This window comes from Ornithorhynchus anatinus, chromosome 2 (genome assembly GCF_004115215.2).
Source record: "Ornithorhynchus anatinus isolate Pmale09 chromosome 2, mOrnAna1.pri.v4, whole genome shotgun sequence".
In the NCBI taxonomy this organism is placed as follows: Eukaryota; Metazoa; Chordata; class Mammalia; order Monotremata; family Ornithorhynchidae; genus Ornithorhynchus; species Ornithorhynchus anatinus.
In genome coordinates this window covers 67,176,886-67,197,080 of record NC_041729.1, presented here as the reverse complement: position 1 = coordinate 67,197,080, position 20,195 = coordinate 67,176,886, and the positions used below count along the sequence as shown (strand labels likewise).

The following is a 20,195-nucleotide window of genomic DNA, read 5'->3' as shown; positions in this document are numbered from 1 at the left end:
TATTAAGTGCTTACTATGTGCAGAGAACTGTTCTAAGTGCTTGGGAGAGTACAATACAAGAGAATAAGCAGATACATTTCCTGCCCATCTCATCATAATGTTACTCTCTTATTCCTAAAAACATTCCAAGACAGAGATTAGCAGTGTGCCGAATCTTGGTCTTGGCCCACATACCAACTCTTTTGTGGTTGTTGGGCTTTTTATGGCATTTGATAAGTAGTCACTGTGTATCAGACACTATCCTAAGATCTGAGGTAGATACAAGGTTATCATGTTGGACAGAGTCACTGTCCCATATGAGGCTCTAGTCTTAATCCCCATTTAACAGATAAGGTAACTGAAGCTCAGAAAAGTGAAGTGACTTGCCCAAAGGCACACAGCAGACCAGTGGCAGAGGCAGGATCAAAACCCATTTCTTTGTGACTCCCAAGCCGCTCTATCCACACTGCTTTTCATGTATACTCGTGTGCATACTCATGTACATTCACATTGCTTCTCATGTACATAAAAGCTGTGGGGCTGAGGGAGGGCTGAATCAGTCAATCAATCATATTTACTGCACTCCTGCTGCATTCAGAGCATGGAAAAATACAGAATAACAATTCAAACAGACACATTTCCTGCCCACAAGCAGTTTAAATGAAGGGTGCAAATCCAAGGGCAAGGGTGATGCAGATGGGAGTGGGAGAAGAGGAAATGAGGCCTTGGCAGGAATGGTCTCTTGAATGAGACATGCATTCAATAAGGCTTTGAAGGTGTGGAAAATGATGGTCTGTGGTGGAGCCAAGATTAGAACCCTGGTTCTTCTGACTCCCAATCCTATGCTCTATCCACTAGGCAATGCTTTTTCTCCATTTTAAAATTCAACCCACCCTCAACCCCACAGCACGTATGGATACTTCTATTAATTACATAGCCTAAATTATTTATTTATATGTCTGGATATTCATCTAGACTGTAAGCTCTTTATGGACAGGGCACATGTCTACCGACGGTATTGCGCTGTACTTTCCCAAGTGCTTAGTAATAATGATTTATTAAGTGCTTCATGTGTGCCAAGCACTGTTTTAAGCACTGGGGTAAATACCAGGTAATCAGGTCAGACACAATCTCGGTCCCACATAGGGCTCACAAGTCTTAATCTCCATTTAACAGAAGAGGTAACTGAAGCACAGAGAAGAGAAGTGACTTGCCCAAAGTCACAAAGCAGACCAGTGGAGGTGACCAGATTAGAACTCAGGTCCTTCTGACTCCCAGGCCCATACTCTATCTACTAGACCAAGCTGCTTAGAAGAGTGTTCTGCACACAGTAAACGCTCAGTAAATATCAATGATGATTGACTGATGACATAAACATTGGCTTCCAAGGGATTTTTTTACTTGTGTTGTTTACAAAATAATAACAATGATGGTATTTGTTAAGCGCTTACTATGTGACAAGCACTGTTCTGAGGACTGGGGTGGATACAAGGCAATCAGGTTGCCCCACATGGGGCTCACAGTCTTAATCCCCATTTTACACATGAGGGAACTGAGGCACAGAGAAATTAAGTACCTTGACCAAGGTCACACGGCAGACCAGTGGTGGTGACCAAACTAGAACCCATGACCTCTGACTCCCTAGCCCATGCTTCTTCCACTAGGCCAACTCTCTCGGAGTGTGAGTTGTGAGGAAGCTGGCTGTTTTAGCTAGGATTCAGACCTTCGACCTTCTCTGCAAAGGAGAAAGAAAACAACTGCTCCATACCCTAAAAGCTGCCTAAACATCCAGCATTCATGTCTCCTGCGGCTATATGGAGCCAGGCAGGATAAGGTAAGGGGTATGGAGGGAAGGGAGGGAGAGATTGGCCCTGGGAGGCTAATGGAAGAAGGCCAAGCCGGGATAATGTGCATATAGGAGGGAAGGAAGACAAAATAGCATCAAAATGGGAGGGTTATTGAGGATGCATTAACCAGGCGCTTGATAAAGATCAAAAGGGGGCCTATAACTGAAGGTTCTTAACCAAGTTATTCATGTACAATCAATGTTAGAAGAAATAACTTCCAACTGCAGTGTTAGGAAAAGTGAAAAATGTTAATCTACACAAAACAACATCATAGAGATATAGAGACCTCTTAAAATCCATAAACCTAGTTCAATATACGAATTAAGATCTAGTTTTGTCAATATCTGGCCACAGAAGCAATCGAAATATTGCTTCTTAGAAATAATGCACTACCACAACAAAGATAAAACTAACATGTTAAAATAAACACCTTTAGTTAAGCTATAGAATGGCTTTTCTAAAACACTTAAGTGCCCTATTTTTACACATTTCATTCGATATCTTTCCGTCGACAAAAATCTTTTATGAGCTAAGTGGAGATTTCACCATTTCACATAATCAGCTGGACTAACTACCTTTCAAAGAGATTTAGTAAAATTCAATATGGATTTAAAAGCGGATACCTATCAATAATTGGCCTGATGCTGCTTAGGGAGAATATCCTCATGTTATTATAACCATCTATTTTCCTAAAAATACTTGTCCTTTCTGGTCCCCGGTTCAATTAACAATTTGTGCTTCTCAACAGATTCATTTTACCACCGTTATCTCTGTCATTATCACACATTAATTTCAATTTAGCTGTTCTAAAATAAGAAGTCACAGTTTTCTGAGGTTCAACAGACTTCAGTAATATAGAGGGAAAAACAGAGGTACAAAATTGCCTGAATAATAGTCAAAAGCATTAATGTTACACAGAGTAGTCTAAAATGATTAAATTCATATACATGCCGGCAGGTTTTCTTTGAAGAAATCCATCGTTATTTCTTAGTGAAAGGACCCCAGAAAGCGAAGGGAGTTAATTGCTATTGACATTTTCTATTCAGAACTGGTTTGAAAGAAGCAGAATTAACTTCCAATATTGTCTGAGATTTAAAGAAAAAGACCAGACCCGGCTTCACCGCTTGCGACCCAAAGTCCTTAGGAGAAGTAACGCACGCAGCCATTATTCAAGATTTGAAGTTAATACAGTACTATTCGCTTAATGCTGTTATTCTCCCTGAAGTCTCAGTAACCTGTAAAGAAACAGAATTTGTAGAGAATCCGACCAGTTTGGTTTTATCAAGAGCCAATATTGAATTTGAAAGCCACATAACAAAACAATTCTTTTTTTAGTGGAGCAAACTTCCACTGACCCCATGTTTATAGAACACTGCCATTACATTCACTGTGTAAAGGAGCCAGTGTAATTGACAAATCCTTCCAGCAGAAATAATTCAACGAATAAGAGCTGGGACCTGTGAGCTTCTGGCCACTGTTTAGCATTGCTGACTGTCAACTTGCTTTAGACATTTGTCATTTCCAGATGCGGGAGGCACCTCACTCTTGGGATCGGGCTGTGAAAGATGTCTTCAGGTCAGGGATCTTGACAAGGAGTGTCATGTGGAAAAGACAGAAAACTCACGACAACTCTGTGTTGCTTTTTGTTTTTTTCTTGGCTATATCCTCTAGGATTTGGAGCCATTCGATTTTCCCCAGCAGATCCGGGCGCCGTTAATCGATAAAATAAAAAATATGAAGCACTGAATATTCACTGAGTGACCATTCCGGTTCACGGCGAGCCTGTTACAGTGTTGCGGTTGTATGAGGTTTTGATTAGTGAGCAGCAGCATTATGAGACAACAGAAAAACAAGATAATAAAATGCAGATATGCCGGTTTAGGGAATTGCTATAATAAAGCTGGGTGGGTGAAACTGCTCTTTCTGACACAGAGGAGCAGAAAGTGAATTTCAAGAAGTTCAGAGGTTTTGTTTAGGCTTGACGCTTATCAGAGAAATTGGATCAAGGGACTGGTTGTGGATGAACGGCTGCTTTCCTACCTGAAAGGAGCAGCCCATTGGGGCTAGTCTGGGCAAAGGCTCTTTCCCTTCCACCTCTTCAAATCCTTGCTGCTTTCCTATCCACAGCATCAGAGCCTTCTAAGGCTCCAAAGGGTAGGGCCCGCTGCAGTTCCCGAATCACACTGTCATGACTTTGACTACCATCTCTATGTGGACGATTCCCAAATCTACATCTCCAGCCCTGATCTCTGTCCTTCTCTGCAGGCTCACATTTCCTCCTGCCTTCAGGATATCCTCTCTTTGGATGTCTTGTTGACACCTCAAACCTCAAGCATCTAAAACAGAACTCCTTATCTTCCCACCCAAACCCTGTCCTTCCCCAACTTTCCATCACTGTAGAAAGCACCACCGTCCTTCCCGTCTCACGAGCCTGTAACCTTGGCGTTGTGCTCGACTCATCTCTCTCATTCAACCCACTCATTCTTTGGGAGCATACAAAATATACCAATATAACAGACACACTGTACTAAGCTCTTGGGAGAGCACAAAATATAACAATATCACAGACACGCTAAGTGCTTGGGAGAGTACAAAATATAATGATGGTATAAAAGACCCACTGTAATAAACGCTTGGGAGAGTACAATACAAAAGAACTAGTAGACATGTTTCCTGCCCTCGGTGATTCTTGCAGTCTACAGGCTGTAGTCCTGAGTTACTGCACTGAACTTGGTCATGCTGTGGCTTTTGGCAAAGAGGGGACACCAGTCTCCTTGCAGATACTGGGATGGAACCTCTGGGGATCCCTGCTCCCAACAAGCAATGCTCAGCATAACATCTTCAGCCTTAAGGACTGCCACCCGCCCCCTCCCCAACAACAGTATAATTCACTTCTGTGCCTGCTGCAAACTCCGAAGGGTCCACAGCCACTCCCAGAGAGAACTCAACATCCCCAAATTGAGGAAACAGGGTGCACAGCCAAAAACAGCATCAGGCCCTGCAACTGTCAAATGCATCCACAAGACAAAAGATAATCTTTCATGCATCCAATATTTATTTTTTTTAATTCATGGTATTTGTTAAGCGCTAACTATTGCCAAGGAACCTTTTTTTATACTTACCCATCAATCAATGGTATATTTGGAGAAATTACTGAGCGCAGAGCACTGCACTAAGTAGTTGGGAGAGGACAATAGTGTAAGGCATATAAGTTAGATATGATCCCTACCCTCGAGAAGCTTACAATCTAGGTGGGGAGACAGAAACTAACATACATTTCAGGTTAGGGGAGGTAATTGATTCTAAGGATCAGCCAGTTTAGGGAATTGTAGAGAACTGTACTAAGCATTCCCTGCCCACAAGGAGCGTACACTCTAGAGGACTCTCCCTCAGCCCTCCCATCTCTCATCCTCTCCCTCAACTTTCCTGACTCTGTTTTGCAGTTTTGAGGATCAGAGCACTGAGGGAAATAGTATGGCTATGTTTGGAGGGCTAGTGTGAAGAAAAAATTGGGAATGTCACCTCAACAAATCCACCCCTGCCCTTTCTTGACAATAGTATAAGAACAGAGTATACAGGCCTGGATGTCAGAGGTCCTGGATTCTAATCCTGACTCTGTCACTTGCCTGCTGTGTGACCTTAGGCAATTCATTTCACTTCTCTGTGCCTCCGTTTCCTCACATGCATAATAGGTGTTTGATACCTCTTGTCCCTCCGTTTGATACCTGTTGTCCCGCTTACTTAAACTGTTAGCTCCATGTGGGACATGGACTTCCCCTTGACTCTATTTATTGCCACTGTTCTTGTCTGCCTGTCTCCCCCGATTAGACTGTAAGCCCGTCAAAGGGAAGAGACTGTCTCTATCTGTTGCCGATTTGTACATTCCAAGCGCTTAGTATAGTGCTCTGCACAAAGTAAGTGCTCAATAAATACTATTGAATGAATGAAAGTGATTAACTAGCATCTACCCCAGTGCCTAGAACAATGCTTGACACATAGTGAGGGCTTAACAAATAATAATAATTATGATGATAATAATAATAATGATAACAACAACAACATTATGAAATAACAACAACAACATTACGAAATCTTGGCCTGGAAGAATGATCTATCATCCTCCTCACATTTGGGAAAGCCCCTATTAAGGAGCAAGTCCAGACAATTAGGAGAGAGGCTGCTCTCCCAAAGATAAGACTCTGAGGAAAACTTGAGGACACAGGGTATATATTCAAAAGCAGCACCAGGCCCTGAAATTGTTGAATGCATCCATAAGACAAAAGACAATCTTTCAAATGGCCAGTTTTGTTTTTTTTTAATTCCTCATGGTATTGGTTAAGCATTTACTATGTGCCAAGCACTGACAAGTGCTGGGGAAGAGACAAAGTAATCAGGTTGGACAAAGTCCATGTCCCACATGGGAGTCTCAGTCTTAATTTCCACAGGGGCACAAAGGAGTGGAGTGACTTGCCCAAGGTCAAACAGAAGATGAGTGGCAGAGTAGGAATTAGAACCCAGGTCCTTCTGATTTCCAGGTCCGTGCTCTATCCACTTGACCATGCTGCTTCTCTATCTAATCGCTAAATGAACCGCTAAATAAATTCTACGTAAGCCAGTATCAGTCCCACCTGGATATTTTTCAACCACACCCAAATGTACACATAAGCTTTCATGAGCCACTGTACCGTCTTTGAATAAGGAAGGCATTTAGCAAACATTCCTGTGGATTCTCTCACTCATTTTAAGATTTCCATTTTCATTCATTCATTCAATAGTATTTATTGAGCGCTTACTATGTGCAGAGCACTGTACTAAGCGCTTGGGATGAACAAGTCGGCAACAGATAGAGACAGTCCCTGCCGTTTGACGGGCTTACAGTCTAATCGGGGGAGACGGACAGACAAGAACAATGGCACTAAACAGCGTCAAGGGGAAGAACATCTCGTAAAAACAATGGCAACTAAATAGAATCAAGACGATGTACAATTCATTAACAAAATAAATAGGGTAACGAAAATATATACAGTTGAGCGGACGAGTACAGTGCTGTGGGGATGGGAAGGGAGAGGTGGAGGAGCAGAGGGAAAAGGGGAAAATGAGGCTTTAGCTGCGGAGAGGTAAAGGGGGGATGGCAGAGGGAGTAGAGGGGGAAGAGGAGCTCAGTCTGGGAAGGCCTCTTGGAGGAGGTGATTTTTAAGTAAGGTTTTGAAGAGGGAAAGAGAATCAGTTTGGCGGAGGTGAGGAGGGAGGGCGTTCCAGGACCGCGGGAGGACGTGACTCAGGGGTCGACGGCGGGATAGGCGAGACCGAGGGACGGTGAGGTGGGCGGCAGAGGAGCGGAGCGTGCGGGGTGGGTGGTAGAAAGAGAGAAGGGAGGAGAGGTAGGAAGGGGCAAGGTGATGGAGAGCCTTGAAGCCTAGAGTGAGGAGTTTTTGTTTGGAGCGGAGGTCGATAGGCAACCACTGGAGTTGTTTAAGAAGGGGAGTGACATGCCCAGATCATTTCTGCAGGAAGATGAGCCGGGCAGCGGAGTGAAGAATAGACCGGAGCGGGGCGAGAGAGGAGGAAGGGAGGTCAGAGAGAAGGCTGACACAGTAGTCTAGCCGGGATATAACGAGAGCCCGTAATAGTAAGGTAAAAAATCATAGCAGCACTGGGATATTAATCAGGGTTCCTTCCCATTTCTATCACCCGGGAAGGTAATTACCTATTCTGCATACCGGTTTCTTTGCAAGAATCTTATCAGCAGTGTGACCATTCAGTTTCCTCACAATAGCGTTCCAAGGGTTAGGGTTTTTAAAGAACTTAGAGCTAGCTGAGAAAAGCCAACGAAAGACACTCCATAAGAACAAGTCTTATTCTTAGCTGCTGCTATGGTAAATCTGTTCCAACTTTCCCTTACCCTTAAAGAAGGCCTTGGTGCAGTTTGGAGGTTGTGTGAATGTTCAAGGTAGTTTTGATTTCCTTAAAACCAGGTTTCCAGATCTCAGTTCGTAACTTTCCTGAACTCACCATAAAGACCAATAAAACAGTTCCTTCCCTTCACGTGCCATATTAATGCCTTTGTTTACAAAGCCACAAGAAGCCAACTTTTACATTTCCATATCTGAATTGTCTTTAGTTTATTCCTCAACATAATGGGCCCTTCCTCTCTATCAGTAATACTGTTTGACAAGTAATCAGAGAGTGAGATGTGAACCTGTTCAATAAGTCTCAAATTAAAAGCTTTCAGCAGCAACAAAAAATATAATACATGCTTATTTTTTCCATTTTATTCCCAAACAGGAATTGGTGGTTTTTATATCAATCCTTCCTCATACCTCACTGGACTTCATTATTCAAAGTTGCCACTACTGACACACAGAAAAATAATAACAATAATGATGATGGTATTTGTTAAGCACTTTCTATGTGCCAAGCACTGCCCGAAACACTAGAGTAGATACAAGGTAATCAGTTTGTCCCACGTGGGGCTCTCCATCTTAATCCCCATTTTACAGAGGAGGTAACTGAGGCACAGATAAGTTAAGTGACTTGCCCAAAGTCACACAGGTCATAAGTGGCGGAGCCAGAATTAGAACGCAAGACTTCTGACTTCCAAGCCCAAACTCTTTCCAGCAAGCCATGCTGCTCCTACTTTTGTATGGATGAGAAGACCAAGATTATTCCACACCCTATCATGCAGTGCAGACACATAAAAATATTTCTTTGCCACAGTGATTCCCTCCCTATTCACAGATCCAGATATGAAATAGAATTTTAAAAACCCTCATGTCTGTCAGTCAAGCAACAATCAACTGAGTGCCTTCTCCGTGCAGAGCACTGCGCTAAGGTCTTGGGAGAGTAAAATAAAATCAGTAGATATGAACCCTACCCTCAAGGAGATTACAGTCTCTGGGGGAAAAGTATATTAAAATAAAGTATAGGTAGGATTAGCTAAAAATGCCATGTATATGAGTGTAAGCACCCACACTTTTGGATGACGCAGAACTGCTTAAGTGGCATTTGAGGAGTTTACATGGTGTGGAGACAAGAGATTAACGACTAAAGATTTCCTGGTAATGTGGTTTCAGAAAGGCCCTGACGGTGGGTTGAGTAGCATTTGCTGGCTATGAAAGTGGAAGAATTTTCAGGAGCTAGGGAGGACATGTGCAACAGGTCAGCAGAGGGAGAGAGATGAGAACAAGGCACAGTGAGTAGGTTGTCTTGAGGGGGAAGAGTGCTCAGGAACATCATAAGCGCTCAGTGCACACCAGTGAATGAAACATGCAAGCTGGGTGTAGTGGGAGAGTAGCGAGGAGAAGTGGAGAAGGAGTGAGTTGGTCGCCTTAGAGACAACCCTCAGGAGTGTTTGATGTGGAGAGGAATGGGTTTGTCCATTTTGGGGCCATGGGAATGGTTTTAAAAAGATAATCTGGGCAGCAGAGTGATGTAGGGACTCAAAAGTAGAGGCTCCAAGGCAAGGAGGTCTGCCAAAGCAGTAGTCCAGTCAGGATCTGACAATAATAACGATGGTATTAGATAAGCACCTACTATGTGTCAAGCACTGTTCTAAGCACTGGGGTAGATGCAAGAAAATTAGGTTGAACACAATCCCACATAGAGCTCACCGTTGTAATCCCCATTTTACAGATGAGGTTAACTATGGCACAGAGAAATGAAGTGACTAGCCCAAGGTCACACAGCTGTCGAGTGGCGGAGCGGGGATTAGAACCCAGGTCCTTCTGACACCCAGGCCCGTGCTCTATCTGTGTCTGGCCCAGGTGTAGGTGCCCCGGTGTGGAGGCAACTTGGATGGAGGGGGGTAGATTCTGAGGAGGAAAAACTGAAAAAATCGGGTGACAGAATGAACGTGGGACTTGAAAGATAGAGAGGAGTCAAAGGAACGCTAAGGGGATGGGCTTGAGTGACAGCGAGGAGGAGGGTGTTGTCACTCTAGTGGGAAAGTTAGGTGGAGGGGATGATTTGGGAAAAGAAGATGAGTTCAGTTTTGGGCATTTTTAGCTTTGGGGATGCCAGCTGGGCATTCACGTGAAGTGTCCTGGGGGCATAAAACGTGAGATTGTAGAGAAGGGAAAAAGAGGACACTAAAAGTGATTTACAGACAGAATAATAACTGCAGTATTTGTTGAGCACTTATTATGTGCCAGGCACTGTACTAAGCACTGGGGTGGATACAATCAAACCACGTTGGATACAGTCCCTGTCCCATGTATTCATTCATTCATTCATTCAATAGTATTTATTGAGCGCTTACTATGTGCAGAGCACTGTACTAAGCGCTTGGAATGAACAAGTCGGCAACAGATAGAGACAGTCCCTGCCGTTTGATGGGCTTACAGTCTAATCGGGGGAGACGGACAGACAAGAACTCAATCCCCATTTTACAGATGAGGGAACTGAGACACAGAGATGTGAAGTGACTTCCCCAAGGTCACACAGCAAACAAGTGGCAAAACCAGGACTAGAACCCACAACCTTCTGACGCCCAGCCCCATGTTCTATCCACTATGCCAAGCTGCTTCTCCGTGTCCAAAACTGATCTCCTTACCTTCCCACCCAAACCCTGTCCTCCCCCTGACTTTCCTTTAGACAGCACCACCATCCTTCCTGTCTCCAGTCCATAACCTTGACATTATCTCTCTCATTCAATCCATACATTCAATCCATCCCTAAATCCTGTTGGAACCCACCTTCACAACATCACTAAAATCTGCCCTTTCCTCTCCATCCAACTATCACGTTAATACGGGCACTGATCCTATCCCATCTGGATTATACATCAGCCTCCTGGCTGAACTCCCAGCATCCTGTCTCTCCCCACTCCAGCCCATATTTCGCTTTTCTGCCCATATCATTTTTCTAAAAAATGTTCAGGACATGTCACCCCACATCTCAAAAAACTCCAGCGGTTGCCCATTCACCTCTGCATCAAACAAAAGCTCTTCACCATTGACTTTCAAGCATTCCACCATCTAGCCCCTCCCTCCTCTCCTCACTAACTCTCCTTCTATAAGCCAGCCTGCATACTTCACATCTCTAGTGCTAACCTTCTCACTGTGCCTTTCTTACTACCAGCCCTGGGCCTCTGGCCCGGAAGGCGCTCCCTCCTCATATCCGACAGACAATCACTCTTCACGCCTTAAAAGCCTTACTGAAGGCACATCTCCTCCAAGAGGCCTTCCCAGACTAGGCCCCCCCTTTCCTCTTCTCCCACTCCCTTCTGCAATGCCCAGACTTCCTCCCTTTGCTCTTCCTCCATCCCAGCCCCACAGCTCTTGGGTACATACCTGAAATTTACTTATTTGTATTGACGTCTGTCTCCCTCCTCTAGCCCCTAAGTTCACTGTGGGCAGGGAATGGGTCTGCTTATTGCTGTACTTTCCCAAGCGCTTAGCGTACAGTGCTCTGCACACAGTAAGCGCTCAATAAATACAAGTGAATGAATTTCCCCTACTTCCTCTGTCTTCTCTTTCACCCTTGAATTGGATCTGTACCCTTCAAGTAAATATTCACTCCACTTTCAGCACTTATGTATATATCTATACGTCATTCTGTCTGTCTCCTCCTCTAGACTGTAAGCTTCTTGTGGTTAGGAAACGTTCCTACCAACTCTGCTATAGAGTACTCTCCCAAGTGTTTGGTATACCGCTCTGCACACAGTAAGCACTCAATAAACGACTGATTGACCCATTAATATGGGGCTCTGAAGCCTTTTGCATGTATACTGCTTTTTTAAAAAATGCTTGTTCAGCTCTGAGGATTAAATTTGACAGACCCAGAGTCTGGTCACAAATGAGGAATTCACAAAGAAGTTCTTTCCAAAACATATGCAGAGATTGTGCCTGCACACACACATAGCGTAAACCAGTGGGAGGGTGATTTCTCCAGCCACTGCATATACCTCCCTAGTCAGAATTATAAATAGAATACAGTCACCAGTTCCACTGATGGGGTAGGAGTGATTCTGATCCGAGTGACAAGCTGGCTGATTGCTTATGGTGGGCTTTTTTGCTGATGTGGGTATCTAATCACTAGCAACTCCTCTGAAATTAATGAACTTCATCAGTGATACCAAATGAGGATATTTCATAAAGTAGAAGTAATGTTGAAGAACAATTCTCGGACTTTATTTTGTCTCAGTGCTTTTTACCATAGTCAAAATCTCTCAAATATTGTGGCTTTTTGAAATGTAGGCTGCAATGCCTTTTATCAGCAATGACCCCATACTCTGATAGGTCTACCTAACCTCATGTATTTGCTGTTTTTTTTTCTCTCTACAAATTGCTCTTGGCTCAAAAACTGAATAAGCTGCAGAATGAAAAAGCACCATTAATGAAATTGATTTTCTCATTCCTGGTGTTATCCTCTTCTTACATTAGCCAAGTTTTTATACTTGCTCTTGAAGTCTCAGATTTTCTTGTCAAATCTGCAGGTGTATATTAATTATCAGTTTGGGGAGTTAATGGCTTCATTCTCTTTAATTCACCCAGCTGTTGGCACTTCAATTTTCTGACGATCGTAAAAGTAAAAGAATGAGAGTATGAGAGCTTAATGGTGAAAACGTTTAATCGGTGTCATTTTGAGAGGGGAGGGAAGGGTCTTTCTAGGACCCCTTTATCTTCTTTTCACCCTGACAGTACCATGCTTATGATAGTTAAGGATACCTTCTGTACAATAGGATGGCAATAAATGGAAACATCTTTGGTCGCACAGATGGATGTTAAACTACTGTAATTATAATGGGTGCATAAATGGGGGTAATTTATATCACATGAAGGTTCACTTCGGAAGTAGCAGTGAATTGCTAACTGAAAATGCTACTTAGAAAGAGGGAGAAGCATGAAGTAATAGACAGCTGTCTCTGTAGACTCACAAAAAGGGAATGGGGATTGGCGGGGGTGGGGGGGAAACAAAGTGAGGAATCTTTCCAAGCTTCTACAGTCATCAGATCCAAAACAAGAATCAGACTCAGCTCTCTGCTTTCCAGCTCTAGACTGTAAACTGGTTGTGGGCAGGAAATGTGTCTGTGAACTGTTGTATTATACTCTCCGAAGCTGTTCAAGAAATAGGACTAATGAACGAGATCTTGGTGACACAAGGGAGGTTCTGTCAACACTCTCCTACCCAATTGGGGGTTGAGGAAAGGAGTGAGGCAGAGAAGAAAGGGGCATTCCAAACTCTAAACTCATTGTGGACAGGGAACTTGTCTATCAACTCTGCAATACTGTACTCTCTCAAGTCAGCAGTACAGTGCTCTGCATAAAGTGCTCAATAAATGCAATCGATTAAACAGGAAGTGGAACTCGCATACATGCAATCATTTTTGTGTCATTGTCTACAAAAGTAGGGTCTGGGAGTCAGAAGGACCTGAGTTCTAATACCAGCTCTGCCTCTCGAAAGCTGTGTGACCTTGGGCAAATCACTTCATTTCTCTGTGCCTCAGTTACCTCATCTAATAATAATAATAATAATGTTGGTATTTGTTAAGCGCTTACTATGTGCCGAGCACTATTCTAAGTGCTGGGGTAGACACAGGGGAATCAGGTTGTCCCACGTGGGGCTCACAGTCTTAATCCCCATTTTACAGATGAGGGAACTGAGGCACAGAGAAGTTAAGTGACTTGCCCACAGTCACACAGCTGACAAGTGGCAGAGCTGGGATTCGAACTCATGAGCCCTGACTCCAAAGCCCGTGCTCTTTCCACTGAGCCACGCTGCTTAGATGGGACAGGGACTGTATCCAAGCTGAGTACCTTGTGTCTATCCCACAAGGTAAGCGTTTAACAAATACCGTAAAATAAAAACGTCTGCTGCCTTGTCTCTGATAGGCCTTGAAATCACTGCACAGTGCTTAAGTTTGCCACTAATCTAATCCAGTTTAGTTTTTCTGCATGAGGCTAAACTTTAATCTTCCCACAAAGATGCCGGTCTTAATTTTTCTTAAAAACTAATGAACGTTCCCCAAATGGCCCTCCTGGGCTTCACGATCAAAACTGATTTGATTTATAAACTGGTGATGTGTATTAAAGACTTGCTATGCACAGAGCACTGTACTAAGCACTTCGGAGAGTATAATAGATATGTTCCCTGCCCACAAGGAGTTTACAGTCGAGGGGGGGAGATGGGCATTAATATTAAGGGGTGAGAGTTTCGATTCTATTAGGAAAAAATGCTTAAGGTGTTTTTTTCTATATTATATCACTATATACTAATGATATGTATGTGTTTACTTACATAGGTATACATATGTATTTTTACGATATTCTCTACTCCTTAGAAATAATGAAATGTGGTAGGATAGTGCCTGAATTTGCCCCATGAAAAAGCCATAAAAAATGGAATTCTACTTTATTAGAATGAACTATGAGAATTCAGGATGTCAAATAAGATAACATCATTAAAAAGGATTTTGCATTCCAGTAGATGCACCAATTGAATATTTTTACTCTATTTTTCTCAGTTATTGAATTGTTTTGACAGCTACATGTCTATGTGAATACTGGAGGGTTCAGATTTAAATTAAAGCTTCTAGAACTGTGTTGCTATATGTTATTGTTCACACACTGGAGCAAATTATAATAGGTCTGCCCAAAGCAAATACCAAAAAAAATAAATAAAACCACCAAGGCAATACTACTTCCTTGATAAGAAATCTTCCTGAAATGTAACACAGTACTGAATAAAGCCACTGCATTGTGAGTTTAAACTTTCCTCACATTTTCCACACCACCCTATTTCAATATTTTTTAAAGGCATTGTCTGATAGCATTATGACTACTGTAATGGAATGTAACACACAGACATCCCCAAAAATGGATACTGTCAGAAATGTACAACTGAAGGACAGTCAGCAAATTTCTGTTTTAAACTTTCTTAGGCATTTCATTTTCTTTTTCTCTGTTTTTAAAGTGGCATTTATCCGCAGTTTCCAACTCATTTCAATGAACTGTCATTTACATTTTTAATTTTTTTTGTCATTATCCTAAATGGTTAAGTTTTCAAAACACATTTTCAAAATATTTCCTTCTTAATTGCTATTCTTCCTTCCACTAAACAACTAGAAGCTTGTCAGTACGGTGATATTTCATCAGACAAGGAGCAGAAGATGTGGAGTGCAATCCCTATAACACACCAAGATTATTAAAAACAAAATAAGAAAAAAGACCAGAGAGGCAAGGACTATACAGGAACGCTAAATGTGAGCCCTCCCTAAATGCTGCCCCTGGGATGGGAGATGTCTCTGAGGGGAAGACACCATTAGATGAGTAAGTATACTGCTGAGACCATCCTATTTCTTGAATACCTTTCTCGTTTCTTGCCCTAAATGTTCCCCATTCTTTCACTCGGTCTTACCTCTTCCAAAGACTTAATACACTGCTTTGCACAGAGTAAGTACTCGATAAATATGACTGAATGAATACATTTATTGAATGCTTGTGTGTAGAGCACTGTACCGAGGGTTTGGGAAAGTGCAATATAACAGATTGGGAGATGGGTTTTCTACCAGCAGTGAGCTTACAGTCTAGAGGGGGAGACATATCAATATAAGTAAATTATGCCTATAATAAATACATTACAGATATGACTGATTGAAAGAACAGGTTTAGCGACCTATAACATAGAACGCGGCTGAGTTACCAATTTTTATCAATCAGCCCATCAGTGATATTTATTGAGCACATACTGTATGCAGAGCACTGTAGTAAGCACTTAAGGAGAGTAAAATACAACACAATTGGCAGACACATACTCTGTCCACAATGATCTTAAACTGCAAGCAGCATTGTGCAGTGAACAGAGCCTGGGCTGGGGAGTCATTAGGCCATGGGTTCTAGTCCCTGAACTGCCACTTGTCTGCTGTGTGACCTTGGGCAAGTCACTTCACTTCTCTGGCCCTCAGTTCCCTCATCTGTAAAATGGGGGTTGAGACTGTGAGCCCCATTTAGGACATGGACTGTTTCCAACCCGATAAGCTTGTATCCAACCCAGCACTTAGTACAGTGCCTGGCACACAGTAAGTGCTGAAAAATATCATTATTATCGTTATTATTATGTAGAGGAATAATGTCATGGTAATAAGCGCTTATTAAATGTCAAGCACTGCTTTAAGTGCTGGGGTAAATACAAGTATATCAGGTTGGACACAGCCTTTGTCCCACATGGGGCTCAAAGTCTCAATCCCCATTTTACTGATGAGGGAACTGAGGCCCAGAGAAGTGAAGTGACTTGCCCAAGGTCACACAGCAGACAGGTGGCAGTGCAGGGATTCTCATATCAGGCTCACAGTTTAAAGTGAAGGGAGAACAGGCAGTCAATCAGCATTTTACAGGTGAGGAAACTGAGGCACAGAGGTGCTAAGTCACTTCCCTCTAGCTTGTCTCTAGACTGTAAATCCGCTGTGGGCAGTGAATGTGCCTATCAACTCTGATACACTATAGTCTCTCAAGTGTTTAGTACAGTGCTCTGCATGCAGTAAGTGGTCAATATATGAAACTGATAAATACAATTGATTTGCTCAAGGTCAGTCAGCAAGCAATAGGCAGAGAACAGTTTAGAACCCACATCTTCTGATTCCTAGGCCTGTGCTCTCTCCACTAGGCTATGTAGTTTGCCAACATAGTGTTGGACAATAACAGAAAAGTGGACAGAGCATAAACCAAAAGCTTCTAATGATAAGTGTGGTATTTAAGTGCTTACTAAGTACCAAGCACTGTACTAAGCACTCAAGTAGATTCAAGATATCAGATCTCACACGGGGTTCACAATCTAAGTAGGAGGCATTGAATCCCCATTTTGCAAATAAGGGAATTGCAGCACAGAGAAATTAAGCTACTTGCCCAAGGTCACACAGCATGGAAATGGTGGAGCCAGTATTCGCAGACAGGTCCTCTGACTTCCAGACTCATGCTATTTCTACTAGGCCATGCTCCTTCTCAAAAACACTAGAAAAATATTGCTCAGCATTCTTCAGGTGCTTAAACTCCCTTGGAATCCAACTTTGTGGGATTCCTCATCACAGAAAATCTATCAGGACATCTACTGCTCATGCTGAAGCAGTCGCTGGACTCTATTACACAGAGTAAGCTGAGGAATGTTGGAACTGTAAATGACAGAAGTGAAAATAATACCCCAACCACTTTTATTATTCTGAAAATAACATAAGACTAATTGCGGCCCAATGTAAGCATAGATTATAACATCTTGAAACAGGACATGTGAATGGGGAGGGTGGAGGGGAGAGAAATGAATGATGATCATTCCGTTTGATCTTACTGCCCATTTGCCTTGGGCATTTAAGTCTCCAGAGATTTCATTGATGGAAAAATCATTAGGCGACAAATTCATTAACTTCAAACTGAGCACATGGTCATATTTTCCAGAGGAACTGCCCCGGATTAGCCTTTTGACCCTGGTACTTGGGTGATCTACCAGAGTTAGAATCTGGGCCAATGTGCAGGGGTGATGTTTAAGCTAGTACAACCCCACAACTAGAAAAAGGAGAAAAGTGTAAAAATTTCTTGGGGCAGGGAAACTCTAGCAACCAAGGATCCCTATGAAAAGCAATGTTCATTTGCCTAAAATTGCAAATCATCATCACCACCAATGGTATTTGTTGAGTGCTTACTGCATGCACAGCACTGTACAAAACACTTGGGGAGAGTATAATAATAATACTAATGATGGCATTTGTTGAGCGCTTACTCAGTGCCAAGCACTGTTCTAAGAAATGGGGGAGACACAAGGTTATCAGGTTGTCCCACGTGGGGCTCACAGTCTTAATCCCCATTTTACAGATGAGGTAACTGAGGCACAGAGAAGTTAAGTGATTTGCCCAAAGTTGCACAGCAGACAAGTGGCGGAGCCGGGATTAGAATATATGACCTTTGACTCCCAAGCCATGCTCTTTCCACTAAGCCATGATGCTTCCACTAAGCCAAGCTGCTTTGAGAGTATAAAGTAATAGAATTGGTAGATAGGTACCCTGCCCACAATGAGCTTACAGTCTTCATTGATTAATCAACGGTATTTTTTGAGCACTTGCTTGAAGAGCACTGTACTAAGAGCTCAGGAGAGTACAGTACAACAGAGTTGGTAGACATGATCCCAGTCCACAGGAAGAATCACTCATCTGGTTACACTCACTGGAATACAGCCCATTTTGGGCAAGGAGGAGGGGGTTATTAAGGTGGGATAGAGATGCCAGGGTCATTGCGGAAGATTTCTTTTGAGGAATCCAAGCGGAGGGGACACTGGAGAGGCCCCAATCTGAGGAATTCTCTGGGAGGGAGGGTTAAAAAAAACTAAAATAAAAATAATGGTATTTGTTAAGCACTACTCTAGGATAGATACAAGATCATCAGGTTGGACACAGCCCCTGTCCCACATGGGCTCACATTCTTAATCCCCATTTTACAGATGAGGTAATTGAAGCAAAGAGAAGTCAAGTGATTTGTCCGAGGTCACACAGCAGATATGCGGTAGAACTGGGCTTAGAATCCAGGTCCTTTTGACTCCCAGGTCTGTGCTCTATCGAATAAGCCAGAAAGTGGGTACTCATCAAGGAGGCTGAACCATCACAGAAGACGTGGTAGGTGTTTTGCTCTCAGAAAAGCTGTTAACAGAAGTGGAATAGCAACATTTCAAGGGTGGGCTGGTTACCCTTGCTTAATTTAGGAGCTCATGTTAGAGCAGGGATGAGGGATTTTCTTATAAGAGACATGTCGTTCATAATTCCTCAATGCCATGCTTCTGCTGCTGCCCCAGCTAACTACAACTGTGCCAAATCGTTAGAGGTTTCACTTCATTACAGCTCTAAGACATTTATCCTTTCCACCCCGGCATAGTCACCTCATTTCAGTTCACTGGAAAACAGCTATTTGGGTCAGCACATCACTACTAACCACCTCAAACAACAAAGATGTTTACTGAGTGCCCATTTTTTCCAGAACTCCTTGCTGGGCTCTTGAAGGATGTTTGAAACATGGGCAAGACGAGATCTGTGACCTGGAGAAGCTTACAATCTAATGGAGAAGACAGGCAAAACTTGGCAAACATGCAAAACATGCAAAAGCTAAAGAGGATGAAAATAAGTATAATGAGCAGAGGTAGATAAATGCATTAAGGAAAAAGCAAGTAAACCTATTTGTCCATATTATTTAAAATGACAACTCCTGCAAGAGGGCTTCCCCAATTAATCTCTCATTTCCCCTAATCCCTCCTTCCCTTTTGTGCCATCAATGTATTTGGTTCTGTACATTTGAAGCACTTGATATTTACCCCGCAATACTTGCATACATATACATAATTTATTTTGTCTCCCGCTGGACTCTAAGGTTGTGGACACAGAATGTGTCTACTACTCTATTATACTGTGCTCTCCCAAGTGCTTAGTACAGCGAGTAAACACTGTAAATACGACTGATTGATTGACTTGGGCTGCTGTGTGATGGCATTTGTTATGTGCTTACTATGTGCCAGGCACTGTACTAAATGCTGGGCTAGATACAAGCTAATCAGATTGGACACAGTCCCTGTCCCACATGGGGCTCGTAGTCTTAATCCCCACTTTACAGATAAGGTAATTGAGGATCAGAGAGGTGAAGTGACTTGCCCAAAATCACACAGAAGACGTGATGGAGTTGTGATTAGAACCCATGTCCTCCAACTCCCAGGCCCGTGCTCTTTCCACTAGACCACACGGCTTCCCAATTCCTTGCGATTTGATTCCTTCAGGTACCAGTCCTCCCACACTTCATGGATCCCAGGCCACTTCTCTCAGCAAGCCCTGAGCACCATAGGCTGCCTACATAAGAATTAAACTGCAGCTGATCAGGGAATGTGTCTACCATCTTTGTTATATTATGCTCTCCCAAGTGTTTAGTACCATGCTCTGCACACAGTTAAGCACTCAATAAATGTTTGATTGCTGATCCTGTTGTCCAGGACCTCTTCACCAGAAGGCCACATGACTCCTCTGGATTCCTGGCCCTTCCCCCAATATCACCACAGCACCCTGGCTTCCCCCTCCACCAGACTGCCATGTTGCCTCCCAGGGTCGCCTGCAAAGGCTCTCCTAATAATGATGATAATTAATCATTGTGGTATATGTTAAGCACTTATTGAGTCCCAGTTACTGAACTAAGCACTGGGGTGGATACAAGCAAATCGGGTTGGACACAGTCCCCGTCCCACTTGGGACTCCCACTCTCAATCCCCATTCTACAAATGACGAAACTGAGGCCCAGAGAAGTGAAGTGACTTGACCAAGGCCACACAGCAGACAAGTGGAAGGGGTGGGATTAGAACCTATGACCTTCTGACTCTCAGGCCCATGCTCTATCCACTACGCCATGCTGTTCCGCTTCA

The 20,195-nt window shown here is 43.0% G+C and overlaps 1 protein-coding gene across 1 annotated transcript in view; it reads right to left on the bottom strand.

Moving 5' to 3' along the window:
* Nucleotides 1–20,195, bottom strand: part of PRKN (parkin RBR E3 ubiquitin protein ligase) — a 1,416,888-nt gene that overhangs the window by 1,035,945 nt on the left and 360,748 nt on the right. The gene's annotated exons all lie outside the window — the stretch shown is intronic.